At 42.1% G+C, this 14,593-nt stretch overlaps 1 protein-coding gene across 1 annotated transcript in view; it reads left to right on the forward strand.

Moving 5' to 3' along the window:
* LOC149796368 (uncharacterized) overlaps nt 1–14,593 on the forward strand; it is a 287,440-nt gene that overhangs the window by 867 nt on the left and 271,980 nt on the right. The window lies entirely within an intron of this gene.

Raw genomic sequence — 14,593 nt, forward strand, 5'->3', positions numbered from 1 at the left:
ATGTCCAGCAGTAAGACTGCATCCGGTTTAGTAAGGACTAAATAAACAAAACGAATGATCTAAATTCTCATTTTTGACAATTGTGTAAGAAGTTTTCTCAAAATAGGATAGAAGACAAACATGAAACCGTATTGAACATCTACAGAGTGGCGGCGCAAGGGTTAGAGACGCCCGTGGGCAATGTTCATTAGTGCGCCCCTACTTTGCTACAGAAAACAGTTTTATGACAGTTTCCATCCTCCTCCTTCTCTCCCACTCCTAAATATAACTTTTGTGAAGAATTGCCTTCGTTACATAAAGGTGATGGTGAACTACTATGAACATGTCAGCAGCAGATTAAAAAACACACTGACGGGAAGAAAATACATGGCGAACTTAATTCCCAAGCTGATTATTTCGTCACTGTTTCAAGTAATCTCTAAAAGAATGGGTCGGAGGAAAGCAAGTAACGTATTATTGTTCATATACACTAGCCACACATCTAGTCTACAAAGGACGGATAGGATGACGAGTGGGTGGGTGTGCAACGACAATAACCCCTCTCTTCACTGCTGTACGGGGATAACTAACATAGACATATAACTGTTCTTTGGAACACTTGCATAGTTTTACGAATATTATGAGAACATTGGCATATTCTACTTACATGATGACACAGATCTGCCTTTACTTAGTTGCTATGTATATATATTTGTAAATGATCGGTATGAAAAGAATGATTATTTACAACAACTGTAGCCACCCCCACCCACATCAGCACCGACATCACATATTGCTAGACCAGCACATCATCATAACCGTATGCGGGGATGCGAGGAGGAGGTGCGGCCGAAGTTTATATTTCTTATACTTTTGACAATTATGGGCACTCATCTCATTATCCCCTTCTGAGAAAAGAGCGGATACAGCCGTCACTCACGTGCGTCAGTCTATCCGTGTGTCTGTCAGTTTGTTTGTGACAAAGTGTGTCATCGTTTCTCTTTCCACACAGTTTAGGGATATTTAGTGCATGGTTGTTGGAAATATATCTGGTTGGTGCAGATACGCAATAAGGTTTTGCTTTCCACTAGCCAGTTCTGATGACATTTTTTTTAAAAAAAATTGTAAAGTCATGGAAATTTTATTAAAACTTTGTAGATTAGATATGTAGCCGCTGCAACTTTCTAATGCGGTTTAATTTTCCCCTTGCCCATTTGTTGGAAACTTTCTTGACAAATTTGCCCAAAAGGGGTATTTGGGGAATTCGTTTCATGTCTTCTTCTACCACATTGGTTGGAAGATTATCTTGAACCTTTTGTAGGTTAGATTTGTGGTTGCTATGGATGTGCACTAAGGTTAACATTTCTTCCTCTGGCACATTTATGTGAAAGTTAATTTGAAAAGTTTTACAAAAGGGGCATTTGTGAACTAATTGCGCCATAATTACATTAATAATGAGAGTTCCGAACCGTTATTGCAGTTTAAAATAGTATGATCATTTAACTAACTCTTAATTCAGATATCATAACTCCCATTATTTGCATACTCTGGTGCGTGTACGCACTGTCCTGCTATACCGTACGACGCTGACAGCAGGCGCATTATCTTTACAACTAATGCGCAAGGTAGGTGTTAAAGAATCGGCCAATACCTTACTACTGAAACTTTCCCATCTTATTTGAACGATATTAACACATCAAATGAAGACAATACAATTCTGAAACTGCGGTACTTTAAAATCATGGAGGGAATACTCGATGCCGACTATGCGGAGATTGCTCATTTGCTAATCATCTTGATTGGGGGAGATCAAAGGCGTACATTTGACATCCACGCATGTTTAATGATTACGCACAAAGTAGATATATTTCTACCATCGTATCAAAGCAAAATTACAAATAGTTTGAAAAGACAAATGAAATATACTAAAGTAGGGTCAAAAGAATGACAGTCAAAATTGAAAACAACAATGTTGTTGACAACCAATTAAAATAAACGAGTAAGCAGTTTATTGAGACAATTATTGTACAGTATATCGCCAGACCAAAAGTAAAGGGAGATAAATCTTACAGTATGTATGTATGTATGTATGTATGTATGTATGTATGTACCGTTCTGTAAATAACGATTAAAAGAACAGTATATAAAATATATTGCAGTTAAATTCGACAAAGTAAAATACACATTAAAATATAGTCAGTTGGACTAAACAAAGTATAGTAAAATATATACTAAAATTTAGTCAGTTCAACTAGACAAAACGTAATAAAAATGTACATTTAAATATAATCACTTAAATAAATAAATGATGAAGAGTTATCGGTGTAGTCAACCTAGTCCAGGTCAGACTCATAAGCATAGTCATCCTAGTCCAGGTCCGACCTATAAACATAGTCAACCTAGTCCAGGCCAGCTTATAAGCATAGTCAACCTAGTCCAGGCCAGCTTATAAGCATAGTCATCCTAGTCCAGGCCAGCTTATAAGCATAGTCAGCCTAGTCCAGGTCAGACTTATAAGCATAGTCAGTCTAGTCCAGGCCAGCTTATAAGCATAGTCAGCCTAATCCAGGTCAGACTTATAAGCATAGTCATCCTAGTCCAGGCCAGCTTATAAGCATAGTCAGCCTAATCCAGGTCAGACTTATAAGCATAGTCATCCTAGTCCAGGCCAGCTTATAAGCATAGTCAGCCTAGTCCAGGTCAGACTTATAAGCATAGTCAGTCTAGTCCATGTCAGACTTTGAAGCATAATCAGCCTAGTACAGGTCAGACTTTGAAGCATAGTCATGGCTGAACACGCGGAATACACACCGATTGGAGACAAGGTTTAATACATCGCATACACACATCAAAAAGATATTTTGAATACATGGAATACACACAGCAAGGAAATAAGGTTAAATACATGGAGCACACACAGCAAGAAAATAAGGTTAAATACATGGAGCACACACAGCAAGGAAATAAGGTTAAATACATGGAGTACACACAGCAAGGAGATAATGTTAAATACATGGAGTACACACAGCAAGGCGATAAGGTTCAGTACATGGAGTACACACTGCAAGGAGATAAGGTTCAGTACATGGAGTACACACAGCAAGGAAATAAGATTCAGTACATGGAGTACACACAGCAAGGCGATAAGGTTCAGTACATGGAGTACACACAGCAAGGAGATAAGGTTCAGTACATGGAGTACACACAGCAAGGCGATAAGGTTCAGTACATGGAGTACACACTGCAAGGAGATAAGGTTAAATACATGGAGTACACACAGCAAGGCGATAAGGTTCAGTACATGGAGTACACACTGCAAGGAGATAAGGTTCAGTACATGGAGTACACACAGAAAGGAAATAAGGTTCAGTACATGGAGTACACACAGCAAGGCGATAAGGTTCAGTACATGGAGTACACACAGCAAGGAAATAAGGTTAAGTACATGGAGTACACACATCAAGGCGATAAGGTTCAGTACATGGAGTACACACTGCAAGGAAATAAGGTTAAGTACATGGAGTACACACAGAAAGGCGATAAGGTTCAGTACATGGAGTACACACAGCAAGAAGATAAGGTTAAATACATGGAGCACACACAGCAAGGCGATAAGGTTCAGTACATGGAGTACACACAGCAAGGCGATAAGGTTCAGTACATGGAGTACACACTGCAAGGAAATAAGGTTCAATACATGGAGTACACACTGCAAGGAGATAAGGTTCAGTACATGGAGTACACACTGCAAGGAGATAAGGTTCAGTACATGGAGTACACACTGCAAGGAAATAAGGTTCAGTACATGGAGTACACACTGCAAGGAGATAAGGTTCAGTACATGGAGTACACACAGAAAGGAAATAAGGTTCAGTACATGGAGTACACACAGCAAGGCGATAAGGTTCAGTACATGGAGTACACAGAGCAAGGAAATAAGGTTAAGTACATGGAGTACACACATCAAGGCGATAAGGTTCAGTACATGGAGTACACACTGCAAGGAGATAAGGTTCAGTACATGGAGTACACACTGCAAGGAAATAAGGTTAAGTACATGGAGTACACACATCAAGGCGATAAGGTTCAGTACATGGAGTACACACAGCAAGAAGATAAGGTTAAATACATGGAGCACACACAGCAAGGCGATAAGGTTCAGTACATGGAGTACACACAGCAAGGAAATAAGGTTCAGTACATGGAGTACACACTGCAAGGAGATAAGGTTCAGTACATGGAGTACACACAGAAAGGAAATAAGGTTCAGTACATGGAGTACACACAGCAAGGCGATAAGGTTCAGTACATGGAGTACACACTGCAAGGAGATAAGGTTAAATACATGGAGTACACACAGCAAGGCGATAAGGTTCAGTACATGGAGTACACACTGCAAGGAGATAAGGTTCAGTACATGGAGTACACACTGCAAGGAAATAAGGTTCAGTACATGGAGTACACACTGCAAGGAGATAAGGTTCAGTACATGGAGTACACACAGAAAGGAAATAAGGTTCAGTACATGGAGTACACACAGCAAGGCGATAAGGTTCAGTACATGGAGTACACACAGCAAGGAAATAAGGTTAAGTACATGGAGTACACACATCAAGGCGATAAGGTTCAGTACATGGAGTACACACTGCAAGGAGATAAGGTTCAGTACATGGAGTACACACTGCAAGGAAATAAGGTTAAGTACATGGAGTACACACATCAAGGCGATAAGGTTCAGTACATGGAGTACACACAGCAAGGAGATAAGGTTAAATACATGGAGCACACACAGCAAGGCGATAAGGTTCAGTACATGGAGTACACACAGCAAGGAGATAAGGTTCAGTACATGGAGTACACACTGCAAGGAGATAAGGTTCAGTACATGGAGTACACACTGCAAGGAAATAAGGTTCAGTACATGGAGTACACACTGCAAGGAGATAAAGTTCAGTACATGGAGTACACACAGAAAGGAAATAAGGTTCAGTACATGGAGTACACACAGCAAGGCGATAAGGTTCAGTACATGGAGTACACACAGCAAGGAAATAAGGTTAAGTACATGGAGTACACACATCAAGGCGATAAGGTTCAGTACATGGAGTACACACTGCAAGGCGATAAGGTTCAGTACATGGAGTACACACAGCAAGGAAATAAGGTTAAGTACATGGAGCACACACATCAAGGCGATAAGGTTCAGTACATGGAGTACACACAGCAAGGAGATAAGGTTAAATACATGGAGCACACACAGCAAGGCGATAAGGTTCAGTACATGGAGTACACACAGCAAGGCGATAAGGTTCAGTACATGGAGTACACACAGCAAGGAGATAAGGTTCAGTACATGGAGTACACACTGCAAGGAGATAAGGTTAAATACATGTAGTACGCACGGCAGGGCGATAAGGTTCGGTACATGGAGCACACACAGCAAGGAGATGAGGTTAAATACATGGAGCACACAGAGCAAGGAAATAAGGTTGAATACATGTAGTACGCACGGCAAGGAGACAAAGTTGAATAAATGGGATACACACTGCAAGGAGACATGGTCGAATACATGGATTCACTCATCAGGGAGACAAGATTTATACAGCAAAGAGAGAAGGTTGAAAACAGGGAATACACATCACAAGAAGACAAGGCTGAATACATGGAAGACGTACAGCAATGTGATAATGTTGAATACTTGTAATGCATACAGGAAGGAGAAAATGATGAATACAAGTAATGCATACAGGAAGGAGACAATGATGATTACATATAATGCATACAGGAAGGAGACAGTGATGAATACAAGTAATGCATACAGGAAGGAGACAAATTTGAATACATGTAATGTATTCAGGAACGAGACAATGATGAATACATACAATTTTAGCATAGAAGAAGATATAAGAACATAATGAATAGTGAATGAATTGATCGTTTGTTTAAATGTTTTGCAAAACAAATTAAGACTGTAAACACCAGATATCACGTGGCGGAACTTTGACATGGGTGAGTTTGTAACATTAGATGTATATGGATATATATTTATAGGACGGTGTTCATGTTGATCTACTGAAAAGACATAAAGAGGCCCATGTAGACAGGAAAAAGACAAGCGATAGATGTTTCTGCCATGCATTTTAAATACTCCCAGAAAATATATCAAAAGGTTACAAGAAGTTGACGTCCTTTTCCTTGAAGTAACTATCCAAAAATTCCTGCTAACAGTGGTCCTATGAATCGTTCTTGTTTGAACAGCTGTGATGCCGACAAGTTAAGAACGATGCCTTTGCGTTCATCAGCGTGTTTGGCTACCGAGGATCAGTATGACATCTTCTTCTTTCTTCACATCCTTTGTTTTCGCTTGTTGTGATCGCTGACTTGTTCTGAGCGTGTCCAACAACTGATCCTTCTTGATATCGTATGTCGTTTTCGCTTCTTGTCTTCTAGCACGCGCTGACTAATGCAGCTCGATAAACGTTTTGAGGACATTCTCACGCTGACGATGATTAGTGATGTTTTCGAACGGCATGGTACCAACTTTGTTGTTAATATACTAATCAGGGATGTAAAATTCATCGAAGCCTTTTTTTATAGCGTTCTGGGATCGTTTCTGCATCTCGATGAAACGTCATAAAGTCGTTTTTGGAGGACGACGTAGCCTAGGCATAGCAGTCTTTGAATTGTTTCGAGGTGATGCCATTGCAATGGTCTCTCGCAATCACGGCAATGTCTCAGTTGTAAAGTCCTGAAAACAGTACAAAACAGTCCGTGTTAAGTCGGATGTATTTAGGCACATCGTAGTACGACTGAGTGAGATAAATTCGCTTTGTCATGACCAGTCATACCCACAAACATGTAATGGCTGTCCGGCATAAAAAATGTATGCTGGTGCGCTTTCGTTCTCGCCTTCGTGTCAGAATTAATGGTGTCATTTTCAATATAATTCACCATCATGTCGTGCACGTCCTTTGGTGTTCTCATGGGACCAGGCAGCTCTTCTACGAGTCAGGTTGAGCTGGATAAAAAAGCCAACTGAGCCTGAGGTTCCTTGCAGGTTAATCTCAGCATGAGCGGTCCTAGAATCGTCAATCTCGATGATGTGATTTATCCACCCCCGGAGGCCAATGTCACACAATGGTCTCAAGTGAGCAGACTCGCGTAGACTAAATTGTCGCTGACGGGCGGAACTCTTGCAGGCAGCTTAAACATGGGTAGAAGTATCTCATATGGACCTCCAGCACCGACCGGACAATCTTTGGTGTTTTCCCAGGCTTTCTCGTCGGCGGATCTGGAGGTGGCACTGGCAAACAAGTATGATAAAATGGGTGGAACTCTCACTGGCAACTTAAACATGGGTGGAAATACTGTAAGCGGACATTCAGCGACGTGGCAGATCACCGATAACACCCAGGCGATATCGTACTCGCAGTTGAACTCGTTTGGTGGCACAAAATTATCATCGACGGGAGGAAAACTCACAGGAAATCTCACCATGGCGACTGGGACTAATATCGCAGTGACGGATTATCCGCCCACTACTAATAACGAAGTGTCCACAAAAATGTACGTGGCCACTCGACATGTCAGAAATAATGTTGGATACAATACAACGCTCACAGGAAATGCTGCAAAATCGATGTGGCCTAGTCATATCAGAGTCAATAGAATACTCTACGTCTTTTACAGTTTATAATGTATTCGCTCATCACATCGCACCCACGACCACTGAAAACGAGTCGGGTACTGCCAGAATCATATCTAGTTTTAGGCTACAAATACAGTTACCGCAGGCAGTTGTTATCTGGACATTTCAAGTGCATGGACGAACCTCTGGTGCAGAGAGAATTCTCACGTGGAGAATCAATAGCATTAAACCTGACAGCACCGCGTATGTGCTTTACGACGGCACAGCAGCGATCAGAGCAACCACACTTGCATTTTACGTCTCCAGCATTTACACGAAGTATTACACGTTTAAGTTTACAGCGCCCACAGCCGAACCACCCAATAAAGGCTTGAGTTATTTTCAGAATTTTACTTTGGATGAATTAATATAAAGCGACTTGTCACCATGGCGGAAATGGTCCGAGTGGCGATCGAACGTTACCAGGTGTTGTTCGATGATACTTATAGCGTTGTATTGTGGAAATGACAATCACGTGCTCAAGCATACCACGGGCGATATCATCCAGGTGAGAAACGCGACTAAATCATCACTGGAAACTGCTCACGTACGATGGAAGAATGATGAGGTGAAACTGTCTCACATTTCACATTCCCGTGGGGAGCATGCATCATCAACAGCTCAGAGAAGCCATCGATACGTATTTTGCTGTGTTAAAAGTTTGTAACGATCAAGAATCGGCGAGCTCTATCAAAACCATTCGAGGGAATTGTGCACGATATCATTAACGAGTTAAATCCGAGCCTTGTGTGACGCAATCGTGAAAGCAGAATACGTGAAACGACTACGGTTTGGTCGAAAGGAAAATGCTGATGCACACATAAAAGATCACGACTGCATGGACAAAATCGTATTACGAACACGATTTTTCGGCCATCGAGCACTGCGCGATGCTATCGACAAATGAATTTTTTACCAACAAGTTGACAGAGTACGAGGACGTGAACAAGATGATGGAAGTGATGACGCTCGACGAAATATCTGGCAAAGGTGCTTATGACAATGAGGTACTAGCTGAAAAAGGTCCCATGCTGAACCTCCTAAGGCCATAGAAGGCTAATGACATTGTGATCCTGTACGGAGGCCATTGAACGGTGTATACCAATCTCGCAGATGCCACGCACCAATACCTGGATAGTTTTAAGCTGGAGTAAGCTACCCAATGTCCTTAAGGACAGTGACGCCATCGTCATGGGACATTTCGCTCATCCCCCAGTGGCCTCTCTGGATGTGCTTGAGAAAATTAACCTTTCCTTTATCTCTCCTGGATGTGGTGGGTCTTTATCGATAAATATTTGCTTACGAAAAAGTAAATAGAAACGTAGACAAAATAGTTAATGCTTTTTGTCATCTTTACAGCTATGACCGTGGTGATCAATACATGTTTCATGTTGAAGTTGTGGTAAATTGTTATGAATACTTATTAAACTGGAAGAGGCTCCTGACATGTTAGAGGTTCTTGTTAAATTTAAACCAGATGACGGAGATGAAAAGGAATTTATAGTTTAGGATACCAACTAACCGGGACCTCACCAAGGAGTGTGACGATAAAACCGTCAAATTGGGTCAGACGCATATCAAATTCCTCAAAGATTACCTGCCACAGCTTGAAACGCTCATCAGGAGTTGAGTCGTCAAAGGAGCATAAGACGATGAAGCCCATTATCTACTTGAATCACATCGACGAGACTTTGTCGGCGGAGGAGCGTCACAAGCTATAATCATACTATCGCTGTTACCATTGAAAATTCTACGTGTACAAGTACGCGTAGAGGAGACACAAACAAGTACTGATGTTCATCTCGTTGACACAGCTCACAGTGACTGCCATCCGTCAACTGTAAGGGACCTTTATGGACCCACAGATTGAGGCCAAACTATCAGGGTTCCTTGAACCCATAAAAGCGTGGGGGGTGGGGGTGGCACCATTCCCTTCCCCAGGAACAACTAGCAGGCAGCGGTGCAGTCAGAAAAAAGTGGCACATGCACAATTGTGCGCACGTCACTATAATTAAACTCAACAACAATAACAACTGCCATCGGTGTGATCAACACGGGAGCGCTAGCCAATCCAATGATGCTGATTTTGTTCGGGGCTGGGCAGGCCTTACAAATGATGATGAAACGCATTGAGCCACAATTTGAGGTCAAACAAATGGTTCCAAACTGTCGTATCAGAAAATGCTCAATAAGATATGATCATATCTGCGTGAGACTCCGTTTGACATAGAGTTAATGATTAGCGAGATGAGGACCGTTGATTATCTCATCGTGGACATGGTTGGAAAAATGTGCGAATTGACGTCGCTGAGCCGATTCCAAAAGTCTACAATAATACGTATGTCACGGATTATCATCTTTAGTGATAGATGGAAAATGTCTCTACAGCAGCTATGCTGTCGACAGCGACGAAGTTTTCGTCACCGACGTGATCCTGCACAATCCAATTATATCGCTCAATGAAGTCATCGCGACGGTGGTTCGAAATAACGTTCCTGTGATGCTCGAACTAGCGTTGACGAAAGCACAGGGAGCAGCACGCAAGCATGTGTTATTCACGCAAGAGTAACGGACGGTGTTATCCAAAAATAGCATCGTGAACATATTTTATGATGAGGATCTGATCAGGAATCACCGAATGAGTTGTATTAGTGAAAAAACTCTTAAAACGATCTTAAAATTATTTTAGTCCTAAATTTATTAAACGCTGTTTCCCAAGACTTTGTCTTCCGAAGACTTCCTAGAAAGCATGACTGAAGTCAACCATAAGGTAAACCACAGTGTGGACAACGCAGTGGATCACAGCCGATATCTCACTTATGTCATCATTGAAAATCGTAAAGATATCGAGGATGCCATTGTGAACGAGTTCCATCTCAACATAGACATCAGCGTGTCACTCACTCTCACTAAGGTGGTCGGGATAGGAAACGATCTCGTGTTGATTACGGCGGGGCAGCAAAAGAACCTCTACGATAATTGCTTACTCAATGTCGTCTGCGATAAAGATCTCATTTTCAAGCACCGCATCTCTTGCCTTACTTGAGAGCAGCTCCTCGGGTTACTGTACAGATACACCGATGTATAGACTGCTTAGAAAGCACATCTTCATTAGGTAACTAAAACAACCAGCAATATTATGCTTCACAAAGCATTTTTGTTCGCTATCCGTCAGGTCTCATCTCTAAATTGTCTAATGGATTATCGGATTTGCTGCCGTTGAAATAAACGACAGTGTATCCGACGGGAATAACTCCTCGGTAAGCTTCAATCACAAAACGATAATGGTACATCGTGGCCCTGATTCCGCTTACGTTTAAATGAATGATGGAGTACCCGGTGGTGCTGAATCTTACCATGTGCCTTATTTTAGTGCGCTCGCTTGGTATATCTCCATTCGTGTTAACTTCGTAACGATTAAACACAGGATGAACTCTCCACATCGTTTTCTCGCACAGTTGCGTCACGCCAAAGCTTCGCCAGAAACTCGTCAAACGCTGCTGGTTTTTCTTTGATTCGGCTGGCGATTCTCATTATAAAGAGAGAGAGAGAGAGAGAGAGAATTATAAATATTCACCAGACAGAACAATAAGTGCTATTTCTGGATTCGTATAGAAGACTGCTTGATAATAAGTAGGCAGAATTTATATTTTAATACAAATAATACTATTATACAGGATAGAGAATTTTTAATTCGTACTCTACGGAGATTCGAACTCAGGATCGCGGATAAACGGCACCCATCGCCTTTCCTGCACACACGAGCCCATATTCCCTCGCGACTAAGCACACATCATCAAAAATGATGTCGCTCAATCAGTTAATTCTGCATAAAATCGATTATATATATATATATATATACTTGTCTATACAAATGGAACATAATATTCTGCACAAATTAGTGACAGATCCAGGAGAAGATTTTATCCTGCGACATGAGATCGCTCGTCGACTCAGGGACATCGCTCACTCGATGCATGGTGTCAACGTGCCCTATCCAAGATCCAATGCAGCTCTGTATGAGTTGATCGAACGAGTCAGAGGAGAACTAAAGGCGATGCTAAGAGGACATACACATCGTAAGCTCGTGAAAGAGTAGAAAGCGCTGACGGGACGAGACATCATGACCGCACAGCAGTACATAAAGCAACTGCGTGACAAGCGCTCACGGGTAAAAGCAATATACATTCCAAACTCCTTAGATTTCAGCACAAAATCATGAGCAGGTCGAGGAGAGCAGACATCGAGAAAAAATAATCAAAATTGATCCACAAGCCATTCGACGACAACGCGATAAAATCACGTGGGCGTAATCCAATTGTCCACTGCACTACCACCACCCCGACAAACCTAACAATTGTGCGGAGGCACCGACAAGGGATGTATTTACAATAACCAGCACGTGCTGGAGCAGTGAGTCAATAAAGAACTACTGAAACATATTCTAAAGCCTACCGTGGACGCAGAACTACGAACAAACACGGCCATCAAACTTGGAGTAGCTCTCAACGTTCATGTTGGGCGAGCTACTGATCTAAAGAACACCGACGCTTGGATGAAATTCAGATCGTTGATAGTTTATCGCAGTGATGAGTTCAGTTAAATTGTCGACGTTGTATGATCATTTATCCCACGTCACATCGAAGATTATCAAGAGTCAAGATTGGCATTGATCTTTGCCGAAGTCAATTCCTTCCCGTTTCAAACTTCCAAATTTACACTGTTGCGTGGAAAATAAGCACGTGCCACTTCCCAAACAAATCATCGCGACCAAAACGTGCATCAACGTCAGAAACAAAGACGACTACTGTCTGTTGTAGGCGATTCTCTCCACGATACATCCTGCTGAAGACCATGTTGATCGCATCTCCAACTACAGGCCGCATTTCAATGCCATCAAATCCACCGGTATTACGTTTGAAGTTGCGGTCAAAGATGTCCCTAAACTGGTATAACTCAACGATGGACTCTCCATCAACATTTTTGGACTCGATGAAAATAAAGCGTGCGATAAACAGTTTGTTCTATCCCATGCTGATCTCCAAAAGAGTCTCACAACACAGCATCAGTTTACTTTATTACCAAAATCATTTCATGTACATCAAAGACTTCAGTCGGTTTTGCAGGTCTTAATGCACGCAGCATAAGAATCATGGATAGTTCTGTTATCGTTGCTTACAATGCTTTCCTCAACCACAAAAACTACACGACCATGGGTCGTCGAGATACTGTTAAGAACTATAAACCGTTCAGATGCCACACGAGGAAACACTACAGACGGTTGACATCAATTTTGACACGGAAGCGATTCTTTAGAAAGTACAAGAACATCGCCTGATCCAGACCAATATTTTAACTAAATGGAACAAAAACATATCCCGTGCGCGATCGGCTAAAAAACATGTTGTTCCGTCGAAGAAAATTTGCTTTCACCGTATCGTCAGCATCGCTGCCAGGATTGCGTCCCTTGGTTCTTTGAGTTGGTCGTGGCTGAATGGGAATGCATCATCGACATCCGAAAAAAATCAGCGAAAATGATCCCACTCACTCCACAACGACTGCGATAGCAAAAATCAACAAAGCAGTGCCACATCTGCGAATAGCACTTTAAACCTCATGACAAAAACGTCAGAGAGCATTGACATGTGCCCTGACGTTATCGAGGATCTGCTTATGACAACTGCAATCTACTTTCCAAAGATCCAGACTTCTTACCGCGATCGCTCATAATCTACGAAGGTATGTCGGACATATTATCGTCTCAGCACTCAATCATCTGCGCATCAAACAACTTCTCGCTGTTGTTGGAACCAAAATAAAATGCATCCCCAACAATTTTGAAAAGTACATGTCGTTCTCGACTGGACCTTTCGAATTCATCGAAAGCGCTCAGTTCATGCAGGCATGGCTGAAAACACTCGCTGAAACTGTACTAAGTTCTCACACCTGCAAAACTAATTTGGAACCAGCGAAGATCTGCTCCCAAAAAAAAAAAGAATTTATCCCTTCGAATACATCTATGCCACTCCAAGACGCCTTTTATCCCGGCTTACATCTCGCTAGAACGATGATGACGATGAATACCTGTATGCGAACAAGAAATGGAAGGAGTTTGATTATAAGACCCTTAGCGATTATCACGAATCTGCCTCGAAATGGATGACCTCCTGCTCCCGGATGTGCTTGACAAATTCACGTGCACATACCATTACCAGCTCTATCCACTCTGGTATTTCTCGTCGCCTGGACTCTCCTGGGACGCCCTCCTCAAACAGTCCAGAGTGACCTTAGAACTCTTTACCAATGTAGACATGTTCATGTTCACCGAGCAGATGGTACGAGGCGGAATCTCCGTCATCGGTAACAAACACGCAGTCGCCAACAATAAATACATGAAACACTATGACCCAACAAATCCACCCGTGTACGTCCTTTATATCGGCAAGAATAACCTCTAAGGCTGGGCGATATCACAACCGCTTCCTGTAGAAGATTTTCAGTGGATCATCTGAGAACAGTTCCTCGAAGAAAGACAAACGATATACCACAACGAGTGGTGCTATTTCATTGAAGCCGACCTTGGATATCCACAACATCTCCACGACGTCCATAACGATTATCCATTCTGCACCGAGCTAATTCTAGTCACCAACTTCATGCTGTCTCAACAACAACTACAGCAGAAGAGCCAGTTCGGACTCGGACACGCCAAGTTGAAAAACTGGTACCCAGTCTCTCCAATAATGCCAAGTATAAATTACACCATCGACTGCTTGATCAAGCTCTCCAGTCCGGATTCGTTCTAGATAAAGTTCATTGTACTCTCAAATTTTGTCAGTCATCGTGGATGAAACCCTACATCGCCTTCAACACGACGCAACGAGCCAGCACCACCACGGTGTTCGACAAGGATTTATGTAAACCAAA

This window comes from Sinohyriopsis cumingii, chromosome 6 (genome assembly GCF_028554795.1).
Source record: "Sinohyriopsis cumingii isolate HCF-2022 chromosome 6, ASM2855479v2, whole genome shotgun sequence".
NCBI lineage: Eukaryota > Metazoa > Mollusca > Bivalvia > Unionida > Unionidae > Sinohyriopsis > Sinohyriopsis cumingii.